Raw genomic sequence first — 21,943 nt, forward strand, 5'->3', positions numbered from 1 at the left:
TCCCGGCGCTGCCGTTACCCCGCCGGCCGCTGGAGGGCGCCGCGGGCTCTTGCCCCGCCCGGCCCCCACTTCCCCGGACTCCCAACTGCTCCCGGGAGGCACCTTCCAGAAGGGGGGTCGTGGCACGCGTGGGCGCCTCCGGCCTCCTTGCTCCCCGCCCACCCAGCGCCGGGCTGGACCCTGCCCCGGCGGTCACGCTGCCCCGAGGCGTCGTTTGCTGCGGGGCGGGACTTGGGGCTGCACGTAGGGCTCGCGTGTGCGAGCTCCGAGCGTCAGTCGTAGCCTGTCACCGCCGTTGCCAGCGAATTCCTGGCCCTTTAGTCTTCCTGCGGTACCTAGTGGGAAGGGCCTGTGAATCTTAGCGGATAATTCTTAGTCACTTACGTTTTGGGAAAGCTTCCCCCCCCACCCCAAGTATTTAGCTCTTTGTGAGTAGATTGGGTTACTCAACTGTGGACATTTGCCCGTAAATAAAATCGGGTAGTTTAATTTTAAGCCTGTATACTTTTTACTTTGTAGAAAGGTATCTATTTTCCCCACGAAAAGAAAGATTCTAGAAAGCGGGTTTTTTTGGGTTTTGTTTTACTGTTTTAATACTACTTTTAACGAAGGCCGGAAAACCCATCTACAGCAAAAGGATCCTATCTGCATGTGTAAAATCTTTGTTTTTACTTCACAAAGGCAATTATTCAATGCTGGTTTTTAGGGTATTGTATTAGTATATTCATATGCTACCTAGCTGAATTGCTGAGATACTAAATAGACTGAGAATAATCCTGCCATCATAGTTAATCTAATGCCTGTGATGGTTACGTTTAGTACTCCGTATAAGCGGTGGAGTCCCTTCCCTTATAATTACTTTAAAGCTATTTCATAAATTCTCAGAACTGAATGGAGACTCAAAATATGGTGACCTTTGAGTATTAAAAGATCGTTAAAATTCGGAGGAATGAACGAAACAAATGAAAACGCTGGACTGAAAAAGCTAGTTTGTTTGTATCTGGTGAAAGCCTCAAGGTGAGACAACTACAGCTGGAAGGATCTGTGATTGAAAGAGGCCTGAGCAAAGGGACGTAGGAGCTGTCAAAATCTAATAGGAAGTGCTAACAGGCGCTGTCCTGCATCCACGGTGCGTTGTAGAACTCATAGTAGTTTGAGTTTAGCAGAAACTGTTTTTAAATGAAACATGAATACTTTAGTACTTAATGGTTATCAAAAGATAACTTCCATGTATTTTGGTAGCTCAAGAGATTACACACTGATCATGTTGGAACTGAAAGTCATGGTTTTGGCGTGGCGCGGTGGCTCACGCCTGTAATCAATCCCAGCACTTTGGGAGGCTGAGGCCGGCGGATCACTTGATGTCAGGAGTTCGAGACCAGCTGGCCATCATAGTGAAACCCCGTCTCTACTAAAAATACAAAAATTAGCTGGGCTTGGTGGTGGACGCCTGTAATCCCAGCTACTTGGGAGGCTGAGGCAGGAGAATCGGTTGAACCCAGGAAGCAGAGGTTAACAGTGAGCCGAGATTGCACCACTACACTCCAGCCTGGGCGACAGAGCGAGACTCTGTCTCCAAAAAAAGAAAAAGGAGGGGGCCATTTTTTTTTTTGTTATTAACAGTGAGTAAGGGATGGGGGTTTTAGTTATGGATTAATTTGCAGAATTCAGAATATGATTTGAAATTAGATATTTAGGTAAAGATACATTAACCACTTAAAAATAAATTTATTTTTTTTCTCATAGTGTGTGGAATTAGAGTAATTTAGAAAACCAACGTATTTTTATATGTTCTGCATTTTATCTTAACAAATTACTGGTCCACTTTTCCACATCCAGAGAACTTGGTGTAGTGTATAGCTTTGCGTGCTGAAGTGCTGTGTATTAAGTCAGCCAGTTAGAGAAAGTCTGAGGGGCTTGACTGATGGAAGTCAATTTACAATTAAGTGAGCATTTTAAAAGTCATTACTTCCCCTGTGCAAGTGGTTTTTTTTTGTTTTTTTTTTGTTTTTTGTTTTTTGTTTTTTTTTAGACAGAGTCTCGCTCTGTTGCCCAGGGGCTGGAGTGCACTGGCGAGATCTCTGCTCACTGCAAGCTCCGCCTCCCTGGCTCATGCCATTCTCCTGCCTCAGCCTCCCGAGTAGATGGGACTACAGGCGCCCGCCACCACGCCCGGCTAATTTTTTGTATTTTTAATAGAGATGGAATTTCACCGTGTTAGCCAGGATGGTCTCGATCTCCTGAATTTGTGATCCGCCTGCCTCGGCCTCCCAAAGTGCTGGGATTACAGGCGTGAGCCACCCCCCTCAGCCAAGTGGCTGCTTTTAAGGTGGCACAGTTTGGGGTTGTTTTCACATCCATTTCTTTTTTTTTTTTTTTTTAAATTTGATACAGAGTCTTGCTCTGTCGCCCAGGCTGGAGTGCAGTGTGATGATCTTGGCTTACTGCAACCTTCACCTCCCGGGTTCAAGGGATTCTCATGTATCAGCCTCCCAAGTAGCTGGGATTACAGGTGTCCACCACCACCCCTGGCTATAATGTCCATTTCTTTAAAGCGTTGGTTGTCTAGTTAGTGTGGTAGAGTATGCTGTGCATAAAGGTGGTTATAAATATTTGATGGCAGTAACATAGGATTGTCTGTTTGTCAGACATGTGTTTTGTGGTAAACTATCCCCCTTTTCCTTGTGATTTGGAATTATTACTAAAGAGAAGCTAAAGAGCTTATGGATAACTGCATTTCCCAAGTTCAAATTCTGAAAATGATTTCATTTTCAGAACTGAAATGACATGATATAATCAGTATAATTCCATAACGTGGAGAAATGAAAGTGGGTTAATTGTTGGATAAATCTGTATGTATGTGTACATACAGGTTGAGCATGGTGGGCAGCATTACTGCTTTCATGTACTTGATCTCATTTGATCCTAGGCATGAAGATTTTAACCACACTATAGTTTCACTAAAATAGCCCTTTAGTTTGGAATGAACCATGAAGTAACAGTTTTGCATAAGCCCCAAGCTGAGTTACTTGAAGTCCTTATAAAAATAGTTGTACATACAGGGTATTCCCTGAGGGTCTAGTTACCTCTTAGACCCTCTTGGTTTAAAAAACAAAAAAATCAGGCTGGGTGCAGTGGCTCACACCTGTAGTCCCAGAACTCTGGGAGGCCAAGGCAGGAGGATCACTTGAGCCCAGGAGTTCTACACGAACCTTGGCAATATAGTGAGACTCCGCTTTGGGAAGAAAAAAAAATAAAAAATAAACAGAAAAAAAAAATTAGCTAGTCGTGGTGGCACATGCCTGTAGTCAGTCCCAGCTACTTGGTAGGTTGAGGTGGGAGGATCGCCTGAGCCTGGGAAATCGAGGCTGCAAGTCAGCGGTGATTACACCACTGTACTCCAGCCTGGATGAGAGTGAGACACTGTGTCAAAAAAAAAAAAATAGTGGGAGTCACCATATTTCTGGAAACCAAATGGGTTTCTTTTGCTTGCATGCCATCTTCCTTTAATTTCCCACAGTAACAACACTCTGGCGGGCATCTTTTGAATGTAATATCAGCATAGGAATCTAGTAGTTTTTCGTAGTTTTAGGCCTTATGGGATCCTTAAGAGATTGGCTTTTTTTTTTTTTTTTTGAGACGGGTCACTGTGTCACCCACGTTTGAGTGCAGTGGAGAGATCTTGGCTCACTGCAACCTCCGCCTTCCAAGTAGCAGGTGCCACCATGCCCAGCTAATTTTTTTGTATTTTTGGTAGAGACGAGGTTTCGCCATGTTGCCCAAGCTGGTCTTGAACTCCTCATCTCAGGCGATTCACCCACCTTGGCCTCCCAAAGTGTTGGGATTACCGACCTACCTGCCCCCCGACATCCCCCACTTTTTTTTTGAGACAGGGTCTCATTCTTTCACCCAGGCTAGAGTGCAGTGGGCCTCAACCTCCCAGGCTGAAGCAATCCTCCCACCTCAGCCTTCTAAGCAGCTGGGACCACAGGCTAATGTTTTAATTTTTTTCAGACATGGCGTCTCCTTATGTTGCCCAGACTGGTCTCAAACTCCTGTGCTCCAGCAATAATCTTGCCTCAGCTTTCCAGAGTGATGGGATTATGGGTGTGAGCCACCGCGCCTGGCCTCTTTATTTTTTCCTAAATTTTTAATTCTCATACAAATGTTTCGTTTCTTCTTTATTTATTTGTTTATTTTTGAGGCGGAGTCTTGCTCTGTCACCCAGGCTGGAGTGCAGTGGCTCACTGCAAGCTCCACCTCCCGGGTTCACACCATTCTCCTGCCTCAACTTCCAGAGTAGCTGGGACTACAGGCGCCCACGGCCATGCCCGGCTAATTTTTTGTATTTTTAGTAGAGACAGGGTTTCACCGTGTTAGCCAGGATGGTCTCGATCTCCTGACCTCATGATCCGCTTGCCTCAGCCTCCCAAAAGTGCTGGGATTACAGGCATGCCACTGCACCCCGCCAGTTTCTTCTATATTTAACCTGAATGAATATGCTTAGCTGTTTAATGTGTCAAGAGAACTCTGCATCTGGGAGTTTTTTAGTTGTTGCTTTTTAAATTAGAGATGGGGCCTTGCCTTGTTGCCTAGGCTGGCCTTAAATTCCTGGGCTCAGACTATCTTCTTGCCTCAAATTCCTGAGTAGCTGGGACTATAGACACTCAGCTTCAACTATGTTTTGAATAATCTTAATCAGTTGCTTTGATGCCAGTGTTTACTTTGGCCTTTTTCACTATATATAATTAAAAAACATTTCAGTATTAACAGATTTGGGCACAGTACTATATATTTTTTCCCTAGATATTAATGCTATTACATAGGAGTAACAGTTGTGGGGTTTTTTGTTTGTTTGTTTGAGGCGAAGTGTTGCTCTGTCGCCCAGGCTGGAGTGCAATGGCGTGATCTCGGCTCACCGCAACCTCTGCCTCCCAGATTCAAGCAATTCTCCCTCAGCCTCCCAAGTAGCTGGGATGTGCCACCACGCCCGGCTAATCGTTGTATTTTTTATTTATTTATTTATTTATTTTGAGACGGAGTCCCGCTGTGTCGCCCAGGGTGGAGTGCAGTGGCCGGATCTCAGCTCACTGCAAGCTCCGCCTCCCGGGTTTTTACGCCATTCTCCTGCCTCAGCCTCCCGAGTAGCCGGGACTACAGGCGCCCGCCACCTCGCCCGGCTAGTTTTTTGTATTTTTTAGTAGAGACGGGGTTTCACCGTGTTAGCCAGGATGGTCTCGAACTCCTGACCTCGTGATCCGCCCGTCTTGGCCTCCCAAAGTGCTGGGATTACAGGCTTGAGCCACCGCGCCCGGCTAATCGTTGTATTTTTAGTAGAGACTGGGTTTCTCCATGCTGACCAGGCTGGTCTCGAACTCCTGACCTCAGGTGATCCTCCCACCCCAGCCTCCCAAAGTGCTGGGATTACAGATGTGAGCTACCGCACCCAGCCAGGAACAACTGTTTTATAACTTAGTTAATTATAGACTAAGCCACTTAACCATTGCATTTAATAGGGAAGATAATGATAAAAACTGAAATTTAAAACGTTTAGTTCAGAGATAAATCTAGGTGATTTTAAAATCTTGAGATTTCAGGTGGTGAGAAACTGACCCTCTCTAAGGCTGTTGATATTTTAATTCAGAGCAGAAGTTGCACTGCCCTGTGCAAAACTGCTACATAGATGCCTGGAATCCTGGGAACAAGCCAGCATGTCCACGGTCACCCCCACCCCGTTTCCATTTCCATACATGGGTTTTGTGAGGCGAGGCCAGCATGTGCATACTGCCTGCCCATGGCTAATGAGGATAGCACAGGTGTGGGGACAGTATTCCCCCCATTCTGTCCCCTGCCAGTCAGTACAGCTTGGGTTACAGGGGGGACCTGTGCCTTCTCAAAGTGCTGGCAGCTGAGTGGCACCTCCTTCATGCCTGGGAGTCAAGGCCCTCCCCTGGTGTGCCCAGGTCGGCCTCATGTTCCGGGTAGAGAACCCTTGCTTGGACCTTGTTGGGATGTGGGGTGGTGAGACCCCACCTGAGCTGTGACCTGAGAGCAGACAAATTAAACTGCTGAAGGAGAGGCAAAAATAATAATTATTATTCTGTTACACTGAATAGAGAAGCGGCTTGTGCTGGATTAAGCAAAACTTGTAATACCAGAAAACAATTGATATAAAATCAGTAAATGCAAGGAAGTTGAAATGCATTGAATTTTTCTCAATTTTATACGTTCGGAAGATGCAGGTTTGCCAAAAATCACTAGTCATGACCGTTTGCCATTCCGGTTTTTCACACCCTCCCTCCCCAGTAAAAACTGCTATTTATCACTAAGTAGAGATGCAATAAACATGAACTTCTGTGGAGCCAAGCTCAAAAAGCCCTCCAAAGTAATCACTTCAACCTCATGACCTACATAGGGCAGCCTAAGTCATAGATCTCGAATCCTGATCTAGTAGCTCTGAAAAGTTTAGCTTCCTAATAAAACCTCTTGTGCTGTCAGACTCTCCACTCCAGGTTATTAACCTTGCCTTTTCCCTCCCACTATCAACAACTGACTCCCCCTAGTGGGAAAAGAAAAATTCATATCAGGAAAAGGTCAGGGTTCCTGTCCTATCTACAGTTAGCATTTTAGGCTTTTGCAAGAGGGTAAGTTTTTAAAAACATCCATGTTGGACTCCTAGGTGGATATTTACAAAAGGCATTTCTATTTTGTTTTTGAAACCTGCTTAACAAGGTCAGTCTGTTTTAAGGCTGGGAAACTTATATTAGCAAAAACAATTATTGCAATGAATATTACTTAATATTTGCATTCTTTTGTTTAACTCTTGATCTGCTCAGGTGACCATTTTTATTCTCTCTGTGCTGTTACTACTTACAATAGGAAGAGTAAGCAAAAGTGAATTTTTCTTTTTTTTTGAGACAGGGTCTCAGTTTCTCACCCAGTCTGGAGTACAGTGGCACAGTCTCAGCTCATTGCAGCCTCAACCTCCTGGGCTCAAGCAGTCCTGCCTGAGTCCCCCAAGAGCTGGGACTGCAGGCATACACCACCAGGCACGGCTAATTTTTTGTAGAGACAGGGTTATCAGAATCATGGCTTGGATGTAGAAAATAACATTAATGTAATTACTGCAGAGTATTAGGAAGAGCCAAGGGTGATCTTAGAAGTTAGCTGACTGTTGGATAGGCTTGCACCTTTTCATGTGTGATGGACTTCAGTAACAGCACATAAGGGGAGCCAAGCCATTTCCTAGTTCTAAGTATCTTCTCAGTAGGTTCTGTTCTGTTTAACTTCATGAATAATTATCAAGAACAGAAAGCCAGCAGCATCATATTTCCTCTCTAGAGGGGCCTGACCTTGGGATCTTTGTAAAATGAGTTGGGGTAGCAGTATCCTTATTCTATTCCTTTACGAACAGAACAATATACTCAATTTCTTTCTTTCTTTTTTTTTGGGGGGCGGGGGGGACAGAGTTTTGCTCTGTCGCCCAGGCTGGAGTGCAGTGGTTTGATCTGGCTCACTGCAACCTCTGCCTCCCATGTTCAAACAATTTTCCTGCCTCAGCCTCCTGAGAAGCTGGGATTACAGGTGTGCGCCACCATGTCCAGCTAATTTTTTGTATTAGTAGAGACAGGTTTTACCTTGTTGGCCAGGGCTGGTCTTGAACTCCTGACCTCAAGTCATCTGCCCACCTCGGCCTCCCAAAGTGCTGGGATTACAGGCATGAGCTACTGTACCCAGCCTACTCAATTTCTTAAAGCAAGAGTCTTCCATTTTAAGGTGACCTGGCAAATGAGATATTAGGAACCCTTGAGCAAAAAAAAAAAAAAAAAAAATTTTTGAGACAGGTTCTTGCTGTGTTGCTCAGACTGGAGTGCACTGGCTATTCACAGGTGTGATCATTGTGCGCTACAGCCTTGAACTCCTGGTCTCAAGTGGTTCTCCGGTCTCAGCCTCCCTAGTAGCTGGGACTAGAGGTGTGTGCCACTCCACCCAGCTTGAATAAATTTTTTTTTCTTTTTTTTTTTTGTTTTTTTGAGACGGGGTCTCACTCTGTCACCCAGGCTGAAGTGCAGTGGTGTGATCTCAGCTCATTGCAAGCTCCGCCTCCCGGGTTCACACCATTCTTCTGCCTCAGCCTCCCAAGTAGCTGGGACTACAGGTGCCTGCCACCACTCCCGGCTAATTTTTTGTATTTTCAGTAGAGACAGGATTTCACCGTGCTAGCCGGGATGGTCTTGATCTCCTGACCTTGTGATCTGCCCGCCTCGGGCCTCCCAAAGTGCTGGGATTATAGGGGTTAGCCACCACGCCCGACCACGTTAAATTCTTTTTTTTCTTTTTTTTTTTTTTTGAGACGGAGTCTTGCTCTGTCCCCCAGGCTGGAGTGCAGTGGTGCGATCTCGGCTCACTGCAAGCTCCGCCTCCTGGGTTTACGCCATTCTCCTGCCTCAGCCTCCCGAGTACCTGGGACTACAGGCGCCCGCCACCTCGCCCGGCTAGTTTTTTGTATTTTTAGTAGAGACGGGGTTTCACCGTGTTAGCCAGGATGGTCTCGATCTCCTGACCTTGTGATCCGCCCGCCTCGGCCTCCCAAAGTGCTGGGATTACAGGCTTGAGCCACTGCGCCCGGCCAGTTAAATTCTTAATAGCCATTCAGTTACTTTAGTTTTACACAGTAGTTTCAGATGTGGTTAAACATTAAAACAATATAAATGGTTATTTGTGATAGACTCCTTCTCATGTAATTTTTTTTTTTTTTTTTTTTGTAGACAAGAGTTTTGCTCTGTTGCCCAGGCTGGAGTGCAGTGGCATGATCTCGGCTCACCTGCAACCTTCACCTCCTGGGTTCAAGCAATTCTCCTGCCTCAGCCTCCTCAGTAGCTGGGATTACAGGCTTGCACCACCACACCCGGCTAATTTTTGTACTTTTAGTAGAGATGGTGTTTCACCATGTTGGCCAGGCTGGTCTCGAACTCCTGACCTCAAGTGATCTACCTGCATCAGCCTCCAAAGTTCTGGGATTACAGGCGTGAGCCACTGTGCCCGGCTTTCTTGTGTAAATTAATTCCCCTCCTCAAATAGAAGATCTGTGAGGCAGGGAAAGGGGCTGCCATTGCTGTGCAAGAAGCTGTTCTGTTTGGTGTCAGGATCTGTCTTCAGGAGAGTATTGAACTTTGAATATTGAGTAAATGAATGGATGGAATTTGTGCTGTAAGGCAGAATCAGGGCTTATGCCAAAATGCTATTTTGGTCTATTCCTGTATTGGTGGAAAAGGAGTATTAGGGATCGAGAGAAGGTGGAGAAGCGTTCTGTTTTAGAAGCAGCATGGGCTTTAGAGTCAATTCTCGATTCAAATCCCAGATTTGCTACTTAACCGCTTTTTTTTCGTCTGAGACGGAGTCTTGCTGTCACCCAGACTGGAGTGCAGTGGCACCATCTCAGCTCACTGCAATCTCCGCCTCCCAGGTTCAAGCGATTCTCCTACCTCAGCTTCCAGAGTAGCTGGGACTATAGGCTCCTGCCACCACGCCCAGTTAATTTTTGTATTTTTAGTAGAGATGGGGTTTCGCCATATTGGCCAGGCTGCTGTCGAACTCCCGACCTTGTGATCCGCCTACCTTGGCCGCACAAAGTGCTGGGAATACAGGCATGAGCCACCGCGCCCAGCCTTTTTTTTTTTTTTTTTTTTTTTTTTTTGAGATGGAGTTTTGCTCTTGTTGCTCAGGCTGGAGTGCAGTGGCACGATCTCGGCTTACCACAACCTCCGTCTCCCAGGTTCAAGCAATTCTCCTGCTTCAGCCTCCCAAGTAGTTGGGATCACAGGCATTCACCACCACACCTGGCTAATTTTGTATTTTTAGTAGAGACAGGGTTTCTCCATGTTGGTCAGGCTGATCTTGAACTCCTGACCTCAGGTGATCCGCCTGCCTCAGCCTCCCAAAGTGCTGGGATTACAGGCGTGAGCCACCGCGCCTGGCCTACTTACTGCTCTTTAGATACATGGCTTGTCATTTCTGAGGTCAGTTTCTTCAGCCAAAACATAGGGTTTAATACCTTAAAGATAGTGTTTGGATTGAGAAATGTGATAGTTGCCAGAATGAAATAGGTACTTAATAAAGGATAGTATCGTTTCTTAAGGTCTTTATTAGTAGGAAAAACTGGGAAACAACCTATGTCTGATTTTTACCTATTGCCTAGCAGTGAATCACAAATGTTTAGCTCTCCCCCATTTCAGTGAAAGGTTGGCTGATGGCAGCTGTGACTCTGTTTTGTCTTTTTTGCCAGAAGTATCCTAGAGTGGCCTAAGATAGAAGGTGTGGAGAAATAAAATGTAGCCAAATATGTGCGTGCATGCATACATACATACATACATAGATAAATATGTCAGTTGGTGAAGGTGAAAATAGAAGATCGGGATCACAGGAAAAATTACCATCAACCCTAATGAGGTTCCTGGCAGTCAAGATAAAAAAAAAAAAGGAACTTATATTACCTTTATCTGATATTAATTCTGAGTAAATAAAGCATTTCTTAGCAATGAATTCCCTTCGTGTATGAAGGGGGCCACTGAGTGGTAGTGCTGGCATTTTTCAGCCAACATAATGACAAATTTCACAGTGCTCTCTTAGAGATGCCTAAAAAATGTATTATAGAACGTGGCTGGGCATGGTGCGCTTTGGGAGACTGAGGTGGAAGGATCTGAGGCCAGGAGTTTGAGACCAACCTGGGCAACATAGTAAGACCTTGTCTCCACAGGAAATTTAAAAAAAAAACCAAGCGTGGTGGCATGTGCTTGTAGCCCCAGCTACCCAGGAGGCTGACGTGGGAGAATCACCTGAGCGCCGGAGGTCAAGGCTGCAGTGAGCTCCACTCCAACCTGGATGATGACATAGTGAGATTCTGCCTCAAAAAGAAAAGAGAGAGAGAGAGAAATAATATATAAGGCCTTTGATTTTTCTGATTAACATATTGTGGTTGACTGAATAATGACTCCCAAGATGGCCAGATCCTAATTCTTGAAACCTGTGGGTGTTAACCTTATTTGCAAGTGTGATTAAACCAAGGCTCTTGGAATAGGGAGAGTAGCCTGGATTATCTAGGTGGGTACCAAATGTAATCACACAATGTCCTTGTATTCACAGGAAGGCAGTGGGAGATTGATTGCCAAAGAGGAAGTAGGAGAGGTGCAAGAGGTTGGAGTGAGGTGAAGAGAAGAGGTCAAGGAATGTAGGCAGCCTTCAGAAGCTAGAATATGTGAGGGACCAGGTTCTCCACTGAAGCCTCCAGAAGGAACCCACACAATGACTTTATAGCTCTGAAACTGATTCTCACTGCTGGCCTCTAGAACTAGAAGAGAATAAATTCCTGTTGTTTCAAACCACCAAATTAGGAAAGTAATACATGTGCTAGCACCCCTTGACCTTGGCAAGTCCCTATTAATGTGCAAGGCACAAGACTTACTGTCCCCCCTTAAAACTAGGAGAGAGGGGAAGTGGAATAAATGGGCTTTTTTTTTGCACACTACTGAATTTCCCAGACATGATGGTTGGCATTTAACACATTACCTTGTTTTAGCCTTGTAAGATTGGTGGTATCCTTCCTCCCCTCGCCCCCCCTTTCCCTCTCTTTCTTATCTTTATTTCTTTGTAGAGGCAGGGTCTCTCTTTGTTGCTCAGGCTGGTCTGTTAATTACTGGCCTCAAGAGATCTTCCTGCCTCACCCTCCCAAAGTGCTGGGATTATAGGTGTGAGCTCCTGTGCCTGGCTTTATTGTTTAATAAATGAGGAAACCAGGCAAGTTAAGAGTGGAGGCTGGGGCCGGGCGCGGTGGCTCACGCCTGTAATCCCAGCACTTTGGGAGGCCGAGACGGGCGGATCACGAGGTCAGGAGATCGAGACCATACTGGCTAACACGGTGAAACCCCGTCTCTACTAAAAAATACAAAAAAAGTAGCCGGGCGAGGTGTCAGGCGCCTGTGGTCCCAGCTACTTGGGAGGCTGAGGTAGGAGAATGGTGTAAACCTGGGAGGCGGAGCTTGCAGTGAGCTGAGATCCAGCCACTGCACTCCAGCCTGGGCGACAGAGCGAGACTCCGTGTCAAAAAAAAAGAGTGGAGGCTGGGCCGGGTACGGTGGCTCACGCCTGTAATCCTAGCACTTTGGGAGGCCGAGGCGGGCGGATCATGAGGTCAGGAGATCGAGACCATCCTGGCTAACAGGGTGAAACCCCGTTCTACTAAAAGTACAAAAAAATTAGCCGGGCGTGGTGGCGGACGCCTGTAGTCCCAGGTACTCGGGAGGCTGAGGCAGGACAATGGTGTGAACCCAGGAGGAGTAGCGTGCAGTGAACCGAGATCTTGCCACTGCACTCCAGCCTGGGAGACAGAGCGGGACTCTGTCTCAAAAAAAAAAAAAAAAGAAAGAAAAGAAAACAGTGGAGGCTGGAGTGACAGGAATGAATGGCTTCTTGAAGGGAAGATACCTTAATTTGGGTTTTGGAGAGTGGACTGGGCTTAGATAGGTCACGAGAGGAAGGCAGGAGGGTAAATTGTATTGAGTACCTTTTACTAGACACTGAGAAAATCACTTTGCTTGGAGCTTGGAGGGGAGGTGAGACTCCATCTTTTTACTTCTCTGGACTTGTAGAGTGCTTCTCACCTTTCCATTTATTTAGTTCCTTAATTATATCTTTTTGACTGGAAATTGGAGTCTACAAACTCAGTCTTTTGCTTTGCTCCTCAAACTAGACTGGGAGTGATTATTGCTTTGGTAACATAGAAGGAAACTGAGCAGCTGGGAGATTGGGATGGGCCAGGGGTTTATTTATATAATACCTTCAACCTTTTGAATAGTACCATATGCAGAAATAGAAGCTATTAAATGTGAGTTAATTGTCCTTCCCCATATATGACTAGTGTTGGCTAGATTTTGTTTTTCCACGCGTTCTATCTTAGGCCAATTTAGTCTTGGTCTAGTTGTTTTAGGTCATTGCATTTAGCCAGAGTGTTAGTGAGCACTGTAGTTACCTAATGGACAGTTTTGGGTAGAAGTTCCTAACGTGATGGTTGCCCACATCACCTTACCCCCTTGAATCAATGACTTGTATTCTCAGCTTTTTCCAAATAGGAATTCTGAGATTGGCTTTAATTTGCCTTACCCAGTTGTGTTCTGGTAATTAACAATCGTCAACTTAAGTTATATTGGTTAAAGAAACCCATTTCAGGCCAGGCATGGTGGCTCACACCTCTAACCCCAGGGATTTGGGAAGCCAAGGTAGGAGGATCACTTGAACCCAGGAGTTCAAGACTAGCTTGGGCAACATAGTGAGACCCCATCTCCACCAGGAAAAAAAAAAAAAATCAACTGGGTGTGGTAGTGTGGTGGACCTGTGGTCTCAACTACTGGTGGAATGGGGTTGCTGGAGGAGCACTGGAGCCAGGGAGGTCAAGGCTGCTTTGAGCAGCGATAGTGCCACTGCACTCCAGCCTGGGCAACAGAGTGAGACCCTGTCTCAAAGGAAAAGAAAGAAAGAAACCCATAGAAACTTTTAATAGGGGCTAACTATGTCCTGTGAAACAATAAAAGGGATCTTGTTTTTTTTTTTTTTTTTTTTTTTTGAGACGGAGTCTCGCTCTGTCACCCAGGCTGGAGTGCAGTGGCCGGATCTCAGCTCACTGCAAGCTCCGCCTCCCAGGTTCACGCCATTCTCCTGCCTCAGCCTCCCGAGTAGCTGGGACTACAGGCGCCCGCCACCTCGCCTGGCTAGTTTTTTGTATTTCTTAATAGAGACGGGGTTTCACCGTGTTAGCCAGGATGGTCTCGATCTCCTGACCTCGTGATCCACCCGTCTCGGCCTCCCAAAGTGCTGGGATTACAGGCTTGAGCCACTGTGTCCGGCCTACTAAAAGGGATCATTAGGTCCTGTCCTCAAGGGAAACTCCAGCAAGGAATAGATATACAACAATTTTTAATGACCTATAGTGTCTCCAGACAATTTTTAAAGCAGATTTAGATATTTGCTTCCTGAACATGTTTTACCTAGATGTACATTTGATATTACCCCATTGCTAGTCAATAGAAATCAATAACATTCATAGCATAATTTGACATTCATAGTGGGTCAATAAACACTCTCCTCTATGTAGCAAAATCTTTTTCAGTAGTAACTATGAAGGGAATGGTATTTTTAGTAGCAATGGAGTTTTGCCCTGTTAGCCAGGCTCATCTTTTTTATTTTTTGAGACAGAGTCTTGCTCTGTTGCCCAGCCTGGAATGCAGTGGCGTGATCTCGGCTCACTGCAACCTCTGCCTCTCAGGTTCAAGTGATTCTCCCACCTCGGCCTCCCAAAGTGCTGGGATTATAGGCATGAGCCACTGCACCTGGCCAAGATATTTTTTTGAACAAAGAAACTTACATGTACGTATGGCCTGTAATGTAATAAATAAAAATTACTAGCTTCTTTTATAGCATCATAAATTTTTATTCTATCTGGTAAAAACTTCTGATTTTCTTTTTGCAAAAATTAGTAAAATGGCCAAATGATAGCAAATATTGACATTATTTAATGTATTGCTTTACTGTGTGTCCAGCTTTTGAAAATGAGGCAGGTCAAATATTGTCCTTTTGGTTTCTTCTGGCAACAAAAGCTAGTGTCTTTTGTCATTTCTCTAGAAGTCTTCTTTGCAGCTTGATTTTTTTCCTGTATGTTTCATTTCTTTTCCTTTCCTATCCTGTCCTTTCCTTTCCTTTTTTTTGAGACGGAGTCTTACTCTGTCACCCAGGCTGGAGTGCAGTGGCGTGCTTTCAACTTACTGTAACCTCTACCTCCCAGGTTCAAGCAATTCATTTGCTTCAGTCTCCCGAGTAGCTGGAATTACAAGCATGTGCCACTATGCCTGCTGACTTTTGTAGAGATGGATTTTTGCCATGTTGGCCAGACTGGTCTTGAACTCCTGACCTTGGGTGATCAGCCCGCTTTGGCCTCCCAAAGTGCTGAGATTACAGGTGCAAGGCACCGGGCCCAGCCTATTTTCTTTTTTTCTTTATTCTTTTTTTTTTTTCCTCTTTTTTTCCCCCTTTTTTCTTTTTTTTTCTTTTTTTCTTTCTCCTCTTTTTTTTCCCCCCTTTTTTCTTTTTTTTTTCTTTTTTTCTTTTTTTGAGTCGAAGTCTCACACTGTTGCCTGGGCTAGAGTACAGTGGTGTGATCTCGGATCACTACAACATCCGCCTCCCGGGTTCAAGCGATTCTCCTGCCTCAGCTTCCCAAGTAGCTGGAATTACAGACGCCTGCCACCACGCCCATCTATTTTTTTTTTTTTTTTGAGACGGAGTCTCACTCTGCTGCCCAGGCTGGAGTGCAGTGGCCGGATCTCAGCTCACTGCAAGCTCCGCCTCCCGGGTTTACGCCATTCTCCTGCCTCAGCCTCCCGAGTAGCTGGGACTACAGGCGTCCGCCACCTCGCCCGGCTAGTTTTTTGTATTTTTTTAGTAGAGACGGGGTTTCACCGTGTTAGCCAGGATGGTCTTGATCACCCGACCTCGTGATCCGCCCGTCTCGGCCTCTCAAAGTGCTGGGATTACAGGCTTGAGCCACCGCGCCCGGCCCTAATTTTTTTCTTTTCTTTTTTTTTTTATTTTAATTTTTAGTAGTGATGGGGTTTCACTATGTTGGCCAGGCTGGTCTCAAACAATCCTGACCTCGTGATCCACCCGCCTTGGCCTCCGAAAGTGCTAGGATTACAGATGTGACCCACTGTGCCCAGCCAGCCTATTTTCTTACATTTTCTTGTTAACCCTCTTCACAATTTCTGTGCACTGGTCTTCAGAGAGTTCCTCTAGTTTTCTTCCTTGCAGGAAACACTCTTTTTTAAGGAATAAGTCATAAACATGTGATAGTGTGTGTCTTAAATCTGTATCTTATGAAAACATACAATAACCACAAAAATTATTTCAAACTTAGACCAACAAAAGTTTTTTTTTTTTTAAGGCAAGAAACTGATATTGTTTAAAAGTGTGGGAGGGCCAGGCACAGTGGCTCATGCCTGTAATCCCAGCACTTTGGGAGGCTGAGGTGGGCGGATCACCTGAGGTCAGGAGTTAGAGACCAGCCTGGCCAATGTGGTGAAACCCCATCTCTGCTAAAAATACAAAAAATTTCTGAGCGTGGTGGTGTGCCCCTGTGATCCCAGCTACTTGGGAGGCTGAGACAGGAGAATTGCTTGAACCTGGGAGGCGGAGGTTGCAGTGGGCCAAGATCGCACCACTGCACTCCAACCTGGGGGACAGAGGGAGACTCCGTCTCAGGATGGATGGATGGATGGATGGATGGATGGATGGATGGATGGATGGATGGGTAAGTGTGTAATGTGGTAATGATCAAGAGTACACTTATTTTCAGCCAGTTTTATTACGGTTTTAAAATTATGTACAGACCATGCAGCCCTCTCTTTTCTGTGCTTAGGGCAGACTGCTTTTGCTGTATGCCACTTAGCACTTGATACATCACTGAGTACAATTTTCTTTAGACAGGACTGGTTGTCTCCCTACCTGTGGACATCTCTCTTCAGTCTCCTTTGCAAAGTCTTCCTGATTCTCTTAATATTAGAATTGTTCAGGTTTTGGTTCTAAGCCTTCTCCTCTCTGACTATTTTCTTTTTCAGTAGATAATCTTACAATGTCTTTCTGTGGCTTTCAGTGCAGTCTGAGTCAGGCATGGTATTGTGGGCCTATAGTCCCACCTACTTGGGAGACTGAAGCAGGAGGGTCAGTTGAGTCCAGGAGTTTGAGGCCGCAATGAGCTATGATCGTGCCATTGCGCTCTCGTCTGGTCAACAGAGCCAGACCCTGTCAAAAAAAAAAAAAATCTATATGCCAGTGATTCTCACAGATTCCCATATAATTCTCTGTAACCTAGGTTTCTTGTCCTCTGTACTTGCATATCTAGTTGCCTTTTTGAGGTCTGCCCCTTAGATTTTGCACAGATACCTCAAACCAAAGAGGAACTCTAAATCTTCTGCACGTCATCTCTTTCCCGCTCTTGTCCTCCATCTCAGCAAATGACACCACAATCTTCTAAGAATTACAAGCAAGAAACTCAGGTGGCATACTTGGCATCCCTGTTCCTCCCCAACCCATCTGATTCATTATCTAGCCATGTTTATTTCTCCATCCATTAACAGATGGATGAACAAAATGGTATGTATGTACAGAATATTATTCAGCCATGAAGAGGAATGGAATGTTGTTACGTGTTACAACAGGTGGGTCTTAAAAACATTATGCTTAGTGAAATAAACCAGGCATGGATGGCAAATACTGTATGATTCAACTGGTATGAGGTACCTGAAATAGGCAAATTTATAGAGACAGAAAGTAGAATTGAGGTTAGCAGGTGCTGAGGGGAAGTGAAAGTTCTTATGTAATGGATATAGAGTTTTTTGCAGGAATGAAGAAAACATTTGAGTATAGATAGTGGTGATGGGTACACATTCTGAATGTATTTAATGGCACTAAATTGTACACTTACGTATGGTTAAAATGGTAAGTATTATGGTAATGTGTATTTTACCACCTTTTTTTTTTTTTTTTAATGAAAACCGTGGAAATACAGAGGTTGGATTTGGCCAACTGGCTCTACTAGCTGATTCCTGATATAGGTCATAAAGTCTTGTCAGCATCTACTTTAGGCTTCTTTCATATGTTTTTTTGGTATCTGATTCTGAATTATTTTAGTGGCCATCGTGAGGGTTCTTGATACTCTTCGGTGTTGATACTGTACGCCACTTGCACTTGATATGTCGCTGAGTTAAATTCTCTTTAGACAGAGCTAGTTGTCTCCCTACCTGCGGATATACCTCTTCAGTACCCTTGCAAAGTCTTCCTCAGTCTCTCAATATTGGAATTGCTCACATTTGGGTTCTGAGCCCCACTCAAGTATTTCCTCATTTGACTTCCCTCGCTAGACTGTAAGTTCCTTGAGAGCAGACTCTTTGTTTCCAGCTTTTATTCCTAGTACCCAGAACAATGCCAGGCACATAGGAGGCCCTCAATATATGTAGAACTAATGAAGAAAGTCATTTAGCCTGTGATTCCTTTATGCCATGAGTTCAGTCTTCTGTCTCAGCACACTTGAGACATGCCCTCTGGGGTGGACTGCATGTTTGTGTCTCTCCCAGATTCATGTGTTGAAATCTTAACCCTCAATGTGATGGTATTAGAGGGTAGGTCCTTTGGGGGGTAATTTAGGTCTGAGGGTGGAACCCTAATGCATGGGATTAGTGCCCTATAAAAGAGACCCCAGAGTGCTAGCTCTCTGGTCCTCTCTACACTATATGAGAAGACAATGTGAAGATGGCTATCTGCAAACCAGGGAGTAGGCCCTCACCAAAAACACCACCATGCTGGCATATTGATCTTGGACTTCTAGCTTCCAAACTGTGGGAAATAAATGTTGCTTAAGCCACCCAATCTATGTTTTTGTTGTAGCAGCCCAAATGGATTAAGACACTTTCATCAGTAGCTTATTCAGAGTAGTACTGATTCTCAACATTGCTATCATTCTGTATCAGAAATACGAAACATGGCTCACACCTGTAATCCCAGCACTTTGGTAGGCCAAGGCGGATTGCTTGAGCCCAGGAGTTCAAAACCAGCCTAGGTAACATAGTGAGACCACATCTCTACAAAAAATAAAATCAGCCCAGCCTGTCTGTGGTCCCAGTTACATGGGAGGCTGAGGTGGGAGGATTGCTTGAGCCTTGGAGGTCGAGGCTGCAGTGAGCCATGATTGCTCCACTGCACTCCAGCCTGGGCAACAGAGCGAGACTGTGTCTCGAAAAGAAAAGAAAAAACAACAGAAATATAAAACATGAGGACAAATAGCTCCCTTGGCCACCAACGTATTTCTGTACCACTTGAAAGTTTTGATATAGAAGTAGATGTGCCCAGGCTAGAGGGATAGGCACGTGAAGGGGGTGTCAGTAGGAGCAGGCAGCCCTGGGAACAGGAATGAAATTAACTAATTTGAGTCCTGCCGGGCACAGTGGCTCACGCCTGTAATCCTAGCACTTTGGGAGGCTGAGATGGCAGATCAGGAGGTCAGGAGATGGAGACCATTCTGGCTAACACAGTGAAACCCCGTCTCTACTAAAAAATACAAAAAAAAAAAGTAGCCAGGCGAGGTGGCAGGCGCCTGTAGTCCCAGCTACTCAGGAGGCCGAGGCAGGAGAATGGCGTGAACCCGAGAGGCGGAGCTTGCAGTGAGCTGAGATCCGGCCACTGCACTCCAGCCTGGGAGACAGAGCAAGACTCCGTCTCAAAAAAAAAAAAAAAAAAAAAGAGTGGAGGCTGGGCCGGGTACGGTGGCTCACGCCTGTAATCCCAGCACTTTGGGAGGCCGAGGCGGGCGGATCATGAGGTCAGGAGATCGAGACCATCCTGGCTAACACGGCGAAACCCCGTCTTTACTAAAAAATACAAAAAATTAGCCGGGCGTGGTGGCGGGCGCCTGTAGTCCCAGCTACTCGGGAGGCTGAGACAGGAGAACGGTGTAAACCTGGGAGGCGGAGCTTGCAGTGAGCTGAGATCTGGCCACTGCACTCCAGCGTGGGCGACAGACCGAGACTCTGTCTCGGTAAAAAAAAAAAAAAAAAAGGTATTTGAGTCCTGACTTTGTGACTTAGGGTCAGTAACCACATTTCCTGTCCCTTTTTCTAAATACATCCAGTTATTTTTTTTCCTAGGCCCCACCATCCATCTGTGTGGATAGATAATCTTCATCTGTGAATAGATAACCTTGGGTATATTATCACTAGTGTTCTTTCTGGTTCCGAACAAGAGGCAGCAGAGCTTAACAGTTAAGCATATAAATCTTAGGGGTAGACTTCATGAGTTTACATCTGCCACTTCCTAGCCAGTTAACCCTGAGCAGGTTACTTAACATCTCTGTGCCTGCACATTCTCCTCAGTAAAATGAAAAAATCTGTGATTCCTTGTAACGATGTATAATTATGTTTCCTAGAATGAAGAGTGGTGGAATTAGAGAGGCATTTAAAGTTTACAGTTGCATTCAGTGCTTTTCATTGCTGAGAGTTATTGAACTTGATAATGACCACTTGAATCAAATGGAAGCTCCGTGCTATCTTGATCTTCCTCTCATACTCCAGCTTTGCTCTGAGGTCAGAAAGCTGTGTGTTAAAGCAGTTATATGTAGTTTTTGGTGGTTGTAGATTTCGTTTTGGTTTGGTTTTTGGTCTTGATTTTTAACACTGGTGGAAAGGTAATTCAAGGTAAGAGTTGAAGCCAGTTTCACTTCTGAACGATTTTATTTTACTACTTTTGGTGAGACAGACAGTTTGTTTGAGAAACAAAAACTTGCAGTTAGCCTTGAAAATTGTGGAGTACCTGTTTCTAATTTAGGCATCAAAGGTAGAAGATGACTTGTTTTTGGCCTTTGGGCACTTCTACTCTACCTTAAGAGGCAAGACCGGCCAGGCACAGTTTCTCACCTGGAATCCCAACGCTTTGGGAAGCCAAGGTAGGTGGATCACGAGGTCAAGAGATTGAGACCATCCTGGCCAACATGGTGAAACCCTGTTTCTACTAAAAATACAAACAATTAGCTGGGCATGGTGGTGTGTGCCTGTAGTCCCAGCTAATCAGGAGGTGGAGCCAGGAGAATCGCTTGAACCCGGGAGGCGGAGGTTGCAGTGAGCTGAGATTGCGCCATTGCACTCCAGCCTGGGCGACACAGCGAGACTCCATCTCAAAAAAAAAGAGGCAAGACCAACAAAAATTTAAACTGAAGTGATTGAGTCAGGAAATAATCTAGGAGCTCAAAGAAAAAGTAGGAATCAACACTGGACTGATAAAATCAACACACCCTCAAATTCTCTGGAATTTGAGCTATACTTTGGAGGGGAGGCTGGGTTGAGAAGAGAGGTGGTAAGAGAGAGCAAAACTCACACTTATTGAAAACCTCCTGCCATGCACTTGTGAATTTAACCCATGAGAAAAGCTGGTTAGAATATAGAAGGCATGTGCAAAGGAGAAATAGAAGGTAAGACCAGCTATGTTGTTAAAGTGGGACCAGACAGCATCGGACCCAGAATGCCAGACTGAAATAATTTACAGCAGCATTGAAGGGATTATACCATAGGTGAGAATATATCAGCTATATTTTCTGTGGCAATTTATCCTTTGCAGTATCACTAGAGAACATAATTGTGAAAATCAATTAAGAAACTACTACAATCATTTTGGTTTGAGATAATAGGAAATAAGTTGATGGCAGTGGATCAAAGAGAAGACTGGTGTTTTTTAGTTTTGTTTTTTGTTTTTTGTTTTTTTTGTGTGTGTTTTTTTTCTTTTGAGACGGAGTCTTGCTCTGTCGCCCGGGGTGGAGTGCAATGGCGCAATCTTGGCTCACTGCAACCTCCGCCACCCGGGTTTAGGCGATTCTCCTGCCTCAGCCTCCCAAGTAGCTGGGCTTACAGGCGCCCGCCACCACAGCTGGCTAATTTTTGTATTTTCAATAGAGTTGGGGTTTCATCATGTTGACCAGGCTGGTCTTGAGCTCCCAAAATGTGGGGATTACAGGCATGAGCCACTGTGCCCTGGCCGAGAGATCTTTTAAAGGGGATCAATAGGATTTGGTGTCTGAGATGTGGAAAATGAATTATATGGGGTCTGAATATATGAATAAATATATATAAATAATATATATACTTATATATAGAAAATATATATGGTTGTTTTGTTGTTGTTGTTGAGACAGAGTCTCGCTTTGTCACCCAGGCTGGAGTATACTGGCACAGTCTCAGCTCAGTGCAAGCTCCGCCTCCCAGGTTCAAGCGATTCTCCTGCCTCAGCCTCCTGAGTAGCTGGGATTACAGGCGCCCGCCACCACGCCCGGCTAATATTTTGTATTTTTAGTAGAGACGGGGTT

The 21,943-nt window shown here is 45.1% G+C and overlaps 1 protein-coding gene across 1 annotated transcript in view; it reads left to right on the top strand.

Annotated features, from left to right (window-relative positions):
* Nucleotides 1–21,943, top strand: part of YY1 (YY1 transcription factor) — a 45,055-nt gene that overhangs the window by 1,544 nt on the left and 21,568 nt on the right. The window lies entirely within an intron of this gene.

This window comes from Macaca fascicularis, chromosome 7 (assembly GCF_037993035.2).
Source record: "Macaca fascicularis isolate 582-1 chromosome 7, T2T-MFA8v1.1".
In the NCBI taxonomy this organism is placed as follows: Eukaryota; Metazoa; Chordata; class Mammalia; order Primates; family Cercopithecidae; genus Macaca; species Macaca fascicularis.